General features: G+C 40.5%; 1 protein-coding gene and 1 long non-coding RNA gene across 3 annotated transcripts in view; one reads left to right on the forward strand and one right to left on the reverse strand.

The window, feature by feature from the left end:
* Window positions 1-13,550, forward strand: part of LOC106564162 (myosin heavy chain, fast skeletal muscle) — a 530,774-nt gene that overhangs the window by 29,673 nt on the left and 487,551 nt on the right. The gene's annotated exons all lie outside the window — the stretch shown is intronic.
* LOC106593213 (uncharacterized) lies at window positions 3,910-9,625 on the reverse strand. The gene is made up of 3 exons (XR_001325818.2): window positions 9,451-9,625; window positions 7,926-8,018; window positions 3,910-6,570 (listed from the first exon to the last, which is right to left on the reverse strand). It is a non-coding gene; the product is annotated as an uncharacterized lncRNA (long non-coding RNA).

Raw genomic sequence — 13,550 nt, forward strand, 5'->3', positions numbered from 1 at the left:
GCTGGGCAACTACATATCTAACTAATATTGATTTTTTTCCCTTTAGTCTGTGAAACCTAAAGTACATTCATAATATTCTCATAGGAAAGTGTACTAAAGAGTGAAATCTGACATGAGGATCACATTTTAATTAAAGTGTATATTCCTCCAGAAATGTATTCAATTTCTATCTGCATAAATCAATACTTAATAAGCTAACTTTCATTATCTCAATTCAACCAGTCAGACACTCCTTTTGGTTAGCAATGTGTTACCTTCATAATATATTTGCTGGGTTGTTTTTCCATGAAACCGTAGTTTGCAGGTAAATACATGATTAACCTTACTCAATCATTTATCAACTTTTGTCAGGCGGTGGGTGTAGCTGGTGCATGAAGTCAGGCACAGGAGAGCAGAGATGAGTGAACAATGCACTTTACTTAAGAAAATAGCACAAAGTAACAATACCAATGTGCGAACAATAATGGTTGCAAACAGCACCCGGAAAAAACCAGCCGGAAACATACGGACCTTGACAATAAACAATCACACACAAATACATGGGGAAAATAGAGGGTTAAATACATGACCAGTAATTGGGAAATGAAAACCAGGTGTGTGGGAAACAAAGACAAAACCAATGGAAAATGAAAAGTGGATCGGTGATGGCTAGAAGACCGACGACGTCGACTGCCGAACACCGCCCGAACAAGGAGAGGAACCGACTTCGGCGGAAGTCGTGACAACTTTGATAAACAACCAGAGATAACTACTCATTTTCAGGTTAATTAAGAAAGCTTAACTTAGATATGTGTTTTTGGTTGTGTGTTTTTGGTTGTCAGTTAGACCATGCCTATCTCATGTTTGCTTATCTTACAAATTTGTTTTGAAGTTATTTGAGAATATATAGGCAAGTTATATACTCCTCAGAGCTCTCACATTATTTGAAAACAATATTAAAAACAGCAACAAAGTTCAGGACAAACACACATATCACCTATAACGTCAACCTGCCATTAAATTCTATATGTGATCTTTACGATATACACACGCACGCATAAACACACGCATGAATAAAATAGAATTTGACTGTATTGACTGTGTTATTGACTGGGGGGTGGGGGGTCCTGTAGTACCCTCTCCCCTCCCTCCCTCCAGCCCCAGACCCGCTCCCAGACCCCTGGTTCTCTCCAGGCCCAGACCCCCCTCCCAGACCCCCTCCACCCCCAGCCATGGAGCTGCAAGGACCACAGGAGTGTTCTTCCCATGACCAACAGACACACTCAAACACATTGTCCTCATAACTGAAAGTTGGAATACAACTATGGTCCGGTCCAGAAACTAAGTTCAACTAGACCCCATTGTAATGTTGGTGTTTGTAGATCTGAAGGAGCTGGGAAGGTTAAACACTTGTAATTGTCTTATTCAACAAACCCTTTCATTTCAGCAAAGCTTTATTGTAGTCCAGGTCTAAAAAGCTAAATGAATGGAACCTCTCCATTGAAAATGCTGTTCAGTTCAGGATTAGGCTTCATCTGTGTTTGGTAAACCACCTTTCAAATTAGTCAAGTTTGTCAGGCATATGTCTTTGATAGGTTTAAATACCGTATGGCGTATGCAGCTTTGTGTGTTCTGTGCATTTTAGTTTCTGTCATTATAATCATTTATATATATACTGTATGTAACAACATATGCCATTCAGCAGATGCATACTCTACCAACTGAGTCATACAGAACCACATACAGGACCAGTGCTCAGCATATGTGGGAACTCCTTCAAGACTGTTGAAAAATCATTCCAGGTAAAGCTGGTTGAGAGACAATGCCAAGAGTATGCAAAGCAGTCATTAAGGCAAATGTTGGCTGCTTTGAAGAATCTCAAATATAAAACATATTTTGATTTGTTTAACACTTCTTTTGGTTACTACATCATTCCAGGTGTGTTATTTCATATTTTTGATGTCTTCACTACTTTTCTACAATGTAGAAAATAGTAATAATAAAGAAAAACCATGGAATGAGTAGGTGTGTCCAACTTTGTCTCTCTGAACCTATACGCTGTGCAAATCGATCCATGTGCCTACGCGGGCCACCAGTTGCCCATCCCTGATCTAACACGTTCTATACAGTAATTGAAGTTGTGATGAATGCAATGGATTTAGTAGCTCCATTCAACCAATAGATGGCACTATCGACCCAAAATAAAATAAAAACAGCATGTGCAAGAAATAGCTTTCTTCTAATCAGTTAACATTATTAGCATAGACCTAGGGGATGGATTATTTATTAGCTAAACTATTCCAGTACATTGTGAAACTCACCCTGTTTGTGAAACTCACCTTTCAATTTTTTTGTTTTACCTCATCTTTTGAATCCATCCGTACCCGGCTCCAGAACGATTCAGTTGGACGGGCCTTTGATTTCAGCTTACATTGGCCTTCATCAGAATAATCCCACAAAGGGAAGTGCCAGTGTTATGATTTTCCTTTGCAATGATGATTTATTTTTTAGATTGCACCTCGACTCACGTTGATTGAGCGCCCTCCTCTTCTTTCCAAAAGGGAATAGTTTCACCATTTTAAAACAGGGTTAACCTTAAAATGAGGGACAGTCGTAAATGAATCACTAATCACATAAAATAAATAATCATCTTCAGAAATGATAGCTTGCTGAATTTGCATGATATTTGTATTAATTTTGTTTTCGGCACCAATAAAAATGTGGCACTGACTCGCCCTCGGATTGATGTTTCAGCATTGTCTTAATGAAGAATTCAACATTCGACTAGCGCATCCACCGTCGTAGTACAGATTAATCTTGACATGGAATGTGAAGCTAACTGAAGCTGGCTAGCTTTATAAAAGCCTGAGTATATCTAGCTTGCTTCATAGTGTAACACTCTGATTTTAACCCCATATGTGTCCATATCCCATTTACATTACATTTTACATTTTAGTCATTTAGCTCTTATCCAGAGCGGCTTACACTAGTGAATGCATACATTTCATATATATTTTTTTCTCTGTACTGGTCCCCCATGGGAAACAAACCCACAACCCTAGCGTTGCAAACACCATGCTCTACCAACTGAGCCACACGGGTACAGTACAGACAGTAAGCTCAATTCCACAGCATCAGGAAACCATAAACCACAAAGACATAGGAACTCAATACGGAAAACACCATCACTGCCTCACTAGTTTCTATGAGCCAGAGGAGTTGAGAAGGCACAATTGTAGACCCCACCCCTGTTCAGATTGCAGAGACAGTTTTATTTGTCCAACTCACCTGAAATCACACCAGCAGACTCTCAAAAGAAAGAAAACATACCTGTGTGGTCAATGTGGGAACAGATTTCAGACACCAAGGAAACTAAACACGCACCAGCTAACTGACACAGGAGAGAAGTCTTCCCACTGTTCTGTTTGTGGGAAGGGTTTCAGTCAGTCAAACAAACTACAGACACACCAGAGAACTCACAGGAGAGAAGCCATACCAACTCTCTCAGCGTGGAAACCATTTCAATTGTCCAAAAGACTTAGTCATACCAGAGAACACACACAGGTGATATGCCTTTCTACTGCTCCCAATGTGGGAAAAGTTTCAGTCAGTTAACAACTCTGAAAAAACATCACCTAACTCACAAGGGAGAGAAGCCTTACCAATGTAAGGCTCTCAATGTAGGGATAGTTTCACCAGTTTATATTTCCTAAAGAAACACCAGCTCACACAGGAAAGAAGCCGTTACAATGCCCTCAGTGTGGGAGGAGTTTCTGTCATTCATAAACTCTGAATACACATCAGTTAACTGACACAGTAGGGAAGCGGTACCACTGCTCTCAGTGTGGGAAAAGGTTCAGTTGATCAAACTACCTAAAGAAACACCAGCTAACTCAAAGGAGAGAAGCCTTATCATGTTCTGCAGTTGTGTTTGAATATTGTTTATTGAAATAAAGCTGATTTGATAAGGGTTTATTTTGAACATATCACTATTTCAGGAATCACCAAAAAGGACTCCAGAGAAAAGACAGTTTTACAGAAACTGTATTTATTTTATTGGTGTTTCGGGGACATGGTTTGTCATTGTCAGTATTTCCACTAAACAGCTGTCTGTTTGGGAATGTAATACTTCTATACCTGCAGACCTTCAGCAGCAGACATCCAGAGGATTTTCTAGAGGCCGCGGCCACAACGGACTATTCAGTGAAGTTGTAGTTGACATTGTGGAATCAATAGCTAATACAGTGCCTTCCGAAATCATTAACACCCCTTTACTTTTTCCACATTTTGCTGTGTTACAGCTTGAATTTAAAATGGATTAAATTGAGATTTTTTGGGGTCGCTGGACTACACACAATATAAAATATTTGCAAAGAGGAATTATGTTTTTCGAAATGTGTAAAATGTATAATAAATTTCTTAAGTCAATAAGTATTCAACTACTTTGTTATCGCAAGCCTAAATAAGTTCAGGAGTAAAACTGTACTTAACAAGTCACATAAGTTGCACGGACTCACTCTGTGTGCAATAATAGTGCTTGACATGATTTTTGAATGACTACCTCATCTCTGTACCCCACACATACAATTATCTTTAAGGTCCCTCAGTCAAGCAGTGAATTTAAAACACAGATTTAACCACAAAGACCAAGGAGGTTAACCAATGCCTCGCAGAGAAGCACACCTATTGGTAGATGGGTAAAAAAAAGCAGATATTGAATATATCCCTTTGAGCATGGTGAAGTTATTATTTACACTTTGGATTGACTATCATTACACACAGTCACTACAAAGATACAGGCGTCCTTCCTAACTCAGTTGCCGGAGAGGAAGGAAACCTCTCAGGGAATTCACCATGAGGCCAATGGTGATGTTTAAACAGTTACAGAGTTTAATGGCTGTGAAAGAAGAAAACTGAGGATGTACAGTATCCACAACATTGTAGTAACTCCACAATACTAACCTAATTGACAGAGTGAAAAGAAGGAAGCCTGTACAGACTACAAATATTCAAAAATATGCAGCCTGTTTGCAAAAAGGCACTAAAATAATACTGCAAAAAAAGTGTAAAAACGAGGAACTTTTTGTCCTGAATACAAAGTGTTATGTTGGGGGCAAATCCAGTACAGCACATTACTGCATACCACTCTCCATATTTTCAAGCATAGTGGTGGCTGCATCATGTTATGGGTATGCTTGTAATCGTTAAGGACTGGGGAGTTGTCCGAGTAAAATGAAACGGAATGGAGCTAAGCACATCAAAATCCAAGAAGAAAACCTGGTTCAGTCTACTTTCCACCAGATACTGGGAGATACTAAATTCACCTTTCTGCAGGACAATAACCTAAAACACAAGGCCAAATATACACTGGAGTTACTTACCAAGAAGACAGGGAACATTCCTGAGTGGCCGAGATACAGTTTTGACTTAAATCTGCTTGAAAGTCTATGGCAAGACCTGAAAGTGGTTGTCTTGCAATGATCATCAACCAATTTGATAGAGCTTTAAGGATTTTTTAAATAATAATGGGAAAATGTTGCAAAATCCAGGTGTTGAAAGCGCTTAAAGACTTACCCAGAAAGACTCACAGCTGTAATTGCTGCCAAACATGATTCTAACATGTATTGACTCAGGGGGTTGGATGTTACGTTATCAAGATATGTAAGTGTTTTGTTTTTCATATGTTTTTTTTTTTACAAATGTTAAAATGTTTCTTCCACTTTAATGAGTATTTTGTGTAGATTGTTGACAGAAAAATTACAATTGAATCCCACTTTGTTACACAACAAAATGTGGAAAAAGTCAAGGGGTGTGAATACTTCCTGAAGGCACTGTATCTGTCCATATTCCCACAGGAAATTCATCAATCACAGACATCATGTCTTTAAGTAGGATTTCTATAATCACACATTTATTTTTCTCAAGTAATTAAAAAAAAAATCCTGTCACTAATGTAGACCCACCAGCTGACTGTATTTTTTTATGACTGTTTTTAAAAACAGTTGTTTCAGAGGGAAATGTATGAAACAAAAACGTCTAAATAGAAAAATGAATAAACATACTGTATGTCGATTACAAAGCTCAGTCTCCTGTCTCACTTTATTATGGAAGCTTGAAGATTGATAATTTCGGGTGTTTTATAAGTAGGCTATACTGTAAGTATAATATACACTATGGGTAATACACTTCCTTCTTAAGGCCTTTTCACACCAATAGAGTTGTGTTTGAATTGGTGAGAAAGGGCCTTTAGAGGTGGAGGAATTCATCTGGTCTCATACTGGGTGTGGAGGACTGAGATTGGAAAGTAGTCTAATGTCTGACCAAACTATACAAATATGTGGAATAGCTCAAGTCACTGCTTTGATGTTTGAGGAAAACGACAGGGTGTTGTTCAGGGTCAAGCCAAGGTTCTTTATACTCTGGGGGTGAGACACTGTGGAGTTGGCAACCACGATGGAGAGGTCTTGGAGCGGGCAGGCCTTCCCCCAGGAGGAAAATCAGTTTCATCTTGTCGATGTTGAGCTTGAGGTGGTGGGCCAACATCCAAGTTAAGATATCTGCAGGCACTCAGAGATGTGTGTCGCCACCTGGCTGTCAGAAGGGGGGAGGGAAAGCAATTGAGTGTCATCCGCATAGCAATGATAGGAGAGACCATGAGAGGATATGACTGAGCCAAGTGACTTGGTGTAAAGACAAATAAGGAGAACACCAGTAAACAAATTGACAACAGCCTTTCAGTGTGCTTATAGGGAAGGATATTCAAAAAGCACAGCACTTACACAAATGACTGATGATTGGCTGAGAGAAAATGATGATAAAAAGATTGTGGGGGCTGTTTTGTTAGACGTCAGTGCTGCTTTTGACATTATTGATCATAGTCTGCTTCTGGAAAAACGTAGTGTTATGGCTTTACACCCCCTGCTATATTGTGGATAAAGAGTTACCTGTCTAACAGAACACAGAGGGTGCTCTTTACCTTCTTAACAGCACTATTAACAAGGCTGATACTACAGGCCCTAGTTTTGTCGCACCTGAACTACTGTGTGGTCAGGTGCCAGAAAAAAAGGACTTAGGAATATTACAATTGGCTCAGAACAGGGCAGCACGGCTGGCCCTTGGATGTACACAGAGAGCTAATATAAATAATATGCATGTCAATCTCTCCTGGCTCAAAGTGGAGGAGAGATTGACTTCATCTCTAGTTGTTTATGAGCGGTATTGACATGTTGAATGCACTGGGTCCTGAGGGCACACAGTGTGTTGTGAAACAGAGGAGATAGATCTAGCTTTGGCAGTACGGAGAGCCTCCATGACACAGAAGTGACCCGTCTTGAAGCCTGACTGGTTAGGGTCAAGAAGTTAGTTCTGAGAGAGATAACGAGAGAGTTACTCAGACACAGAACGCTCAAGTGTTTTGGAAAAGAAAAGAAAGAAGGGATACTGGTCTGTAGTTTTTAATGAGGGGTCGTGGATTGATTTATTGAAAACGGGAGCGACTCTGGCTATCTTGAAGCCAGTGGTCAGGGATGAGTTGATGAGGGAAGTGAGGAATGGGAGAAGGTCTCCAGAGATGGTCTGGAGAAGGGAGGAAGGGATGGGAAAGGGGGCAGGTTGTCGGGCTGCCAAACATCACTAGTCGCAGGATTTCATCTGGAGAGAGAGGGTAAAATGAGGTCAAGGCGTAGGGTAATTCTAAGTGAGTGGGACTAGTGGACTCAATACGCTCAGTGAATGAGGAGCGAATTTCGTCAACCTTCTTTTCAAAGTGATTAGCAAAGTAATCTGCAGAGAGGGAGGAGGGGAGGGGAGGTGGATTAAAGAGGGAGGAGAAGGTGGCAAAGATTTTCCTAGGGTTAGAGGCAAATGTAGAAATTTAGAGTGAGAGAAAGTGGCTTTAGCAGCTATAAAAGGCAAAGAGAAGGTAAAGAGAATTGCGTTAGAATTACCGCAGCACTGAGGTTGAAGTTGCCCAGTACGATGAGTGGTGAGCCATTAGCTTATCAAGGTATCAAGCTTCTTGATGAACTCTTCCAGGGCACCTGGTGGGCGGTAGATGACAACAATGTTAAGCTTGAGTGGACAAGTGACAGTGAGAGCATGGAATTAAAATGAGGAGATGGACAAGAGAGAGAGAAGGAAAAGAGAAAATCTCCTCTCATCAGAAATGAGTAGCCCTGTGCCACCACCGCAACAACGAGATACTCTCTGAATATGAGAGAACATGTAGTCAGATGAAGAGAGAGCAGTCAGAGTGGCAGTATTCTCAGGGGTAGTCCATGTCTTAGTGAGGGTCAAAAACTCTAAGGACTGAAGGGCAGCATAGGCTGAGATGAACTTGGCCTTGTAAACCGCAGATCGGCAGTTCCAAACGCTGCTGGAGACCAGGAATTCCACATGGGCTGTGCCTGCAGGGTACTCTAAATTAGAAGGGTTGGGCAACTGTAAAACCTTCTGAAGCGTCTTACCCAGTCGCGCCACCAAAAAGCTAATTATTCGGAAGGACAAGTGAACACACTTCAGGCTGATTCAGAATCCCATCTGCTGTACAAGCAATAACAAGTCTATACCCGTTTAGGAAAAAAGCATTTTAATGTATTATGTAATACTAGTTAGATAGCTTTGTCAGCATAGCGAAGGCTTAACACATAGCAGAGGCTTCAGACTTTTATGAAATGGCTATAAATATAATCTACAGTGGTGGGAGAGGTTGGAATGAAGGTCAAACAGTCAGTTAACACAGACTAGATACATGTTGTCAGAAGGCAGTCAAGGAGCAGTGAGCAGTGAGCAGTTACCCACTCTGTCAGCTTACTTTAAGTTGCAGGTTTTGTGACATCTGTGGTTCTTAACAACCTTTTATTGCAGTGGGCTAAATCATGGTCAAACAGAGTGTTTCTTGGTAGTCTTAAACCAATCTACATTGAAACAAAAGTATTCACCTCACACACATGGTTATGAGATTAAAAAAGACACCTGTACCATGTCAGATATAGAGTTGAAATGTATTCCATTTTCAGTTTGCATCCCAATATTACACTTTATATACATCACAGAAGACTGAAATATAATAAAACCATTTTAAATAGAAAAACTGGATTTTCATTGGATTAAAAAAATTATGTTTATTAATTATGAAATTATGAAAAATTATGAATAACATTCCACCCATGAGGTCACTACAGAGTGATTTGGTCATTTGACTGCAGGAAAGGCTACACACAATGGCCACCCTCCAAGCTGACCACATTGCAAAAAAAAACATGCAGGGCTTAACATTATCCTGGAGGTGACTGAAAATATTGTCTTGTTTGATGCAAGAAACCACTTTACAAAATAAAATGCATTACTATCCCATACAATTATTACAGATAATCAGACAAATTATGCTACCATCTGCCTATTGTCTAGTTAACTTATTGAAGCCTGTCTCAAAATGAAACACTGCCCCTTTAAGACAAAAAAAGCTCTTACCTGACTCGCTTTTTAAAGATGTCTAGAAATGTACACATTTTGTACTCATGTGTGGGCTGATATTCCTACTGCGCAGCAGTCCCGGGGAGCTGCGTGGCAGTCTACTGAACATCCGTGCACATGCGCAGCTTAGAGGGAACATTGGTGCCAGCCACTGCCAGGGAAACTAATCCAAAGGATTGCTGTCATACCTTGTCCATAGACTGCTTACAGGGTAAGGAAACAAATGTGTAAGTTTGTAATTTTGGGTGAACTATCCCTTTAACGTATCAGCTAACCACATCATATGGAATAGCAATATGACGTGGCATGCAACCATATGTTGATGCAATGAAACCAATAATAGACTCTGGAATCATGATCCTATATGACCTCTATTATATAGAGCCATGATCGCTTGGAACTCCATCTCAAATTACAGTGAATTAGCTTTAAAAAAACGAATGAAACAACATCTCACAGCACAATGCCACTTTAGCAACAGCTAGTGGGGATCCTAATAACCTCTTACATCTAGACGTTCCGCTAGCGGAACACCTGCTCCAATATCCAATGATGGGCGTGGCGCGAAATACAAATTCCTCTAAAATCCGAAAACTTCAATTTTTCAAACATATGACTATTTTACAGCATTTTAAAGACAAGACTCTCGTTAATCTAACCACACTGTCCGATTTCAAAAAGGCTTTACAGCGAAAGCAAAACATTAGATTATGTCAGCAGAGTACCCAGCCAGAAATAATCAGACTACCCATTTTTCAAGCCAGCATATAATGTCACAAAAAACAAAACCACAGCTAAATGCAGCACTAACCTTTGATGATCTTCATCAGATGACAACCCTAGGACATTATGTTATACAATGCATGCATGTTTTGTTCAATCAAGTTCATATTTATATCAAAAACCAGCTTTTTTACATTAGCATGTGACGTTCAGAACTAGCATACCCCCCGCAAACCTCCGGTGAATTTACTAAATTACTCACGATAAACGTTCACAAAAAACATAACAATTATTTTAAGAATTATAGATACAGAACTCCTCTATGCACTCGATATGTCCGATTTTAAAATAGCTTTTTGGTGAAAGCACATTTTACAATATTCTCAGTAGATAGCCCGGCATCACAGGGCTAGCTATTTAGACACCGACCAAGTTTAGCACTCACCAAAATCAGATTTACTATTAGAAAAGTTTGATTACCTTTGATGTTCTTCGTCAGAATGCACTCCCAGGACTTCTACTTCAATAACAAATGTTGGTTTGGTCCAAAATAATCCATCGTTATATCCAAATAGCGGCGTTTTGTTCGTGCGTTCCAGACACTATCCGAATGGGAAATAAGGGTCGCGCGCATGGCGCATTTCGTGACAAAAGATTTCTAAATATTTCATTACCATACTTCGAAGCATGTCAACCGCTGTTTAAAATCAATTTTTATGCCATTTGTCTCGTAAAAAAGCGATAATATTCCGACCGGGAATCTGCGTTTCGGTAAATAGAGGGAAAAACAGAAAGACGGGGGCAGCCAGTGCACGCGCCTAAGCCCACTGTCCCCTGATCGGCCACTTGACAAACGCGATAATGTGTTTCAGCCAGGGCTTTGAATTACGTCATTCAGCTTTTTCCCGGGCTCTGAGAGCCCATTGGAGCCGTAGGAAGTGTCACGTAACAGCAGAGATCCTTTGTAATGGATAGAGATGACAAAGAAGGCCAAGAAATGGTCAGACAGGGTACTTCCTGTACAGAATCTTCTCAGGTTTTGGCCTGCCAAATGAGTTCTGTTATACTCACAGACACCATTCAAACCGTTTTAGAAACTTTGGAGTGTTTTCTATCCAAAGCTAATAATTATATGCATATTCTAGTTACTGGGCAGGAGTAATAATCAGATTAAATCGGGTACGTTTTTTATCCAGCCGTGAAAATACTGCCCCCTAGCCATAACAGGATAAACTACAAATCCTAGAAGGGTCTTTTGGAGGAAGGGTTGTTGACATATATTTGACATTTGTATCTTAAAGCATACTTGAGAAATAATTAACTGAAGTTGGAACACTGGTGACATTTAACGACCCTGTAAAACATCCGTTATCTGGTTCTCAGAAACAGAAGCAGGTGAGTGTGTTATGAACCTCCATCCAACCTGATTTGCTAAGTTTAATCAAAATTGTTGTCATATTGCCTTAGATGTGATCCTAGAAAGATTTTAATTAAACATTGAGCATTGAACAATGCCTTCTTAAGAAGCTGGTGGCCACCGGCTTCTTAATGTTTAGTTACGGTGCGCCTAATGAACACAACCCTGATTCTGATCCAACAAATTACATACAACATCACTGAGGGGAGTGTGACATTAAAGTTGACTATGACAGTTTGACACAGTTGAAGTCGGAAGTTTACATACACTTAGGTTGGAGTCATTAAAATGTCTTGTTAACAAACTATAGTTTTGGCAAGTCGGTTAGGACATCTACTTTGTGCATGACACAAGTAATTTTTCCAACAATTGTTTACAGACAGATTATTTCACTTATAATTCAAGTGTACCACAATTACAGTGAGTCAGAAGTTTACATACACTAAGTTGACTGTGCTTTTAAACAGCTTGGAAAATTCCAGAAATTGATGTCATGGCTTTAGAAGCTTCTGATAGGCTAATTTACATAATTTGAGTCAATTGGAGGTGTACCTGTGGATGTATTTCAAGGCCTACCTTCAAACTCAGTGCTTCTTTGCTTGACCTAATGGGAAAATGAAAAGAATTCAGCCAAGACCTCAGAAAAAAAATCTGGTTCATCCTTGGGAGCAATTTCCAAATGCCTGAAGGTACCACATTCATCTGTACAAACAATAGTATGCAAGTATAAACACCATGGGACCATGCAGCCATCATACCGCTCAGGAAGGAGACGCTTTCTGTCTCCTAGAGATGAATGTACTTTGGTGCGAAAAGTGCAAATCAATCCCAAAACAACAGCAAAGGACCTTGTGAAGATGCTGGAGGAAACAGGTACAAAAATATCCATATCCACAGTAAAACGAGTCCTATATCGACATAACCTGAAAGGCCGCTCAGCAAGAAAGAAGCCACTGCTCCAAAACCGCCATAAAAAAGCCAGACTACGGTTTGCAACTGCACATGGGGACAAAGATCGTACTTTTTGGAGAAATGTCCTCTGGTCTGATGAAACAAAAATAGAACTGTTTGGCCATAATGACCATTGTTATGTTTGGAGGAAAAAGGGGGAGACTTGCAATCCAAAGAACACCATCCCAACCGTGAGGCATGGGGGTGGCAGCATCATGTTGTGGGGGTGCTTTGCTGCAGGAGGGACTGGTGCACTTCACATAATAGATGGCATCATGAGGCAGGAAAATTATCTGGATATATCAAATCAAATCAAATGTATTTATATAGCCCTTCTTACATCAGCTGATACCTGAAAGTGCTGTACAGAAACCCAGCCTAAAACCCCAAACAGCAAGCAATGCAAGTGTAGAAGCACAGTAGCTAGGAAAAACTCCCTAGAAAGGCCAAAACCTCGGAAGAAACCTAGAGAGGAACCAGGCTATGAGGGGTGGCCAGTCCTCTTCTGGCTGTGACGGGTGGAGATTATGACAGAACATAGCCAAGATGTTCAAATGTTCATAAATGACCAGCATGGTCAAATAATAATAATCACAGTTGTCGAGGGTGCAACAAGTCAGCACCTCAAGAGTAAATGTCAGTTGGCTTTTCATAGCCGATCATTGAGAGTATCTCTACCGCTCCTGCTGTCTCTAGAGAGTTGAAAACAGCAGGTCTGGGACAGGTAGCACGTCCGGTGAACAGGTCAGGGTTCCATAGCCGCAGGCAGAACAGTTGAAACTGGAGCAGCAGCACGGCCAGGTGGACTGGGGACAGCAAGTAGTCATCATGTCAGGTAGTCCTGAGGCATGGTCCTAGGGCTCAGGTCCTCCGAGAGAGAGAAAGAAAGAAAGAGAGAAAGAGAGAATTAGAGAGAGCATACTTAAATTCACCCAGGACACCGGATAAGACAGGAGAAATACTCCAGATATAGCAGACTGGCCCTAGCCCCCCGACACATAAACTA

This window comes from Salmo salar, chromosome ssa02 (assembly GCF_905237065.1).
Source record: "Salmo salar chromosome ssa02, Ssal_v3.1, whole genome shotgun sequence".
In the NCBI taxonomy this organism is placed as follows: Eukaryota; Metazoa; Chordata; class Actinopteri; order Salmoniformes; family Salmonidae; genus Salmo; species Salmo salar.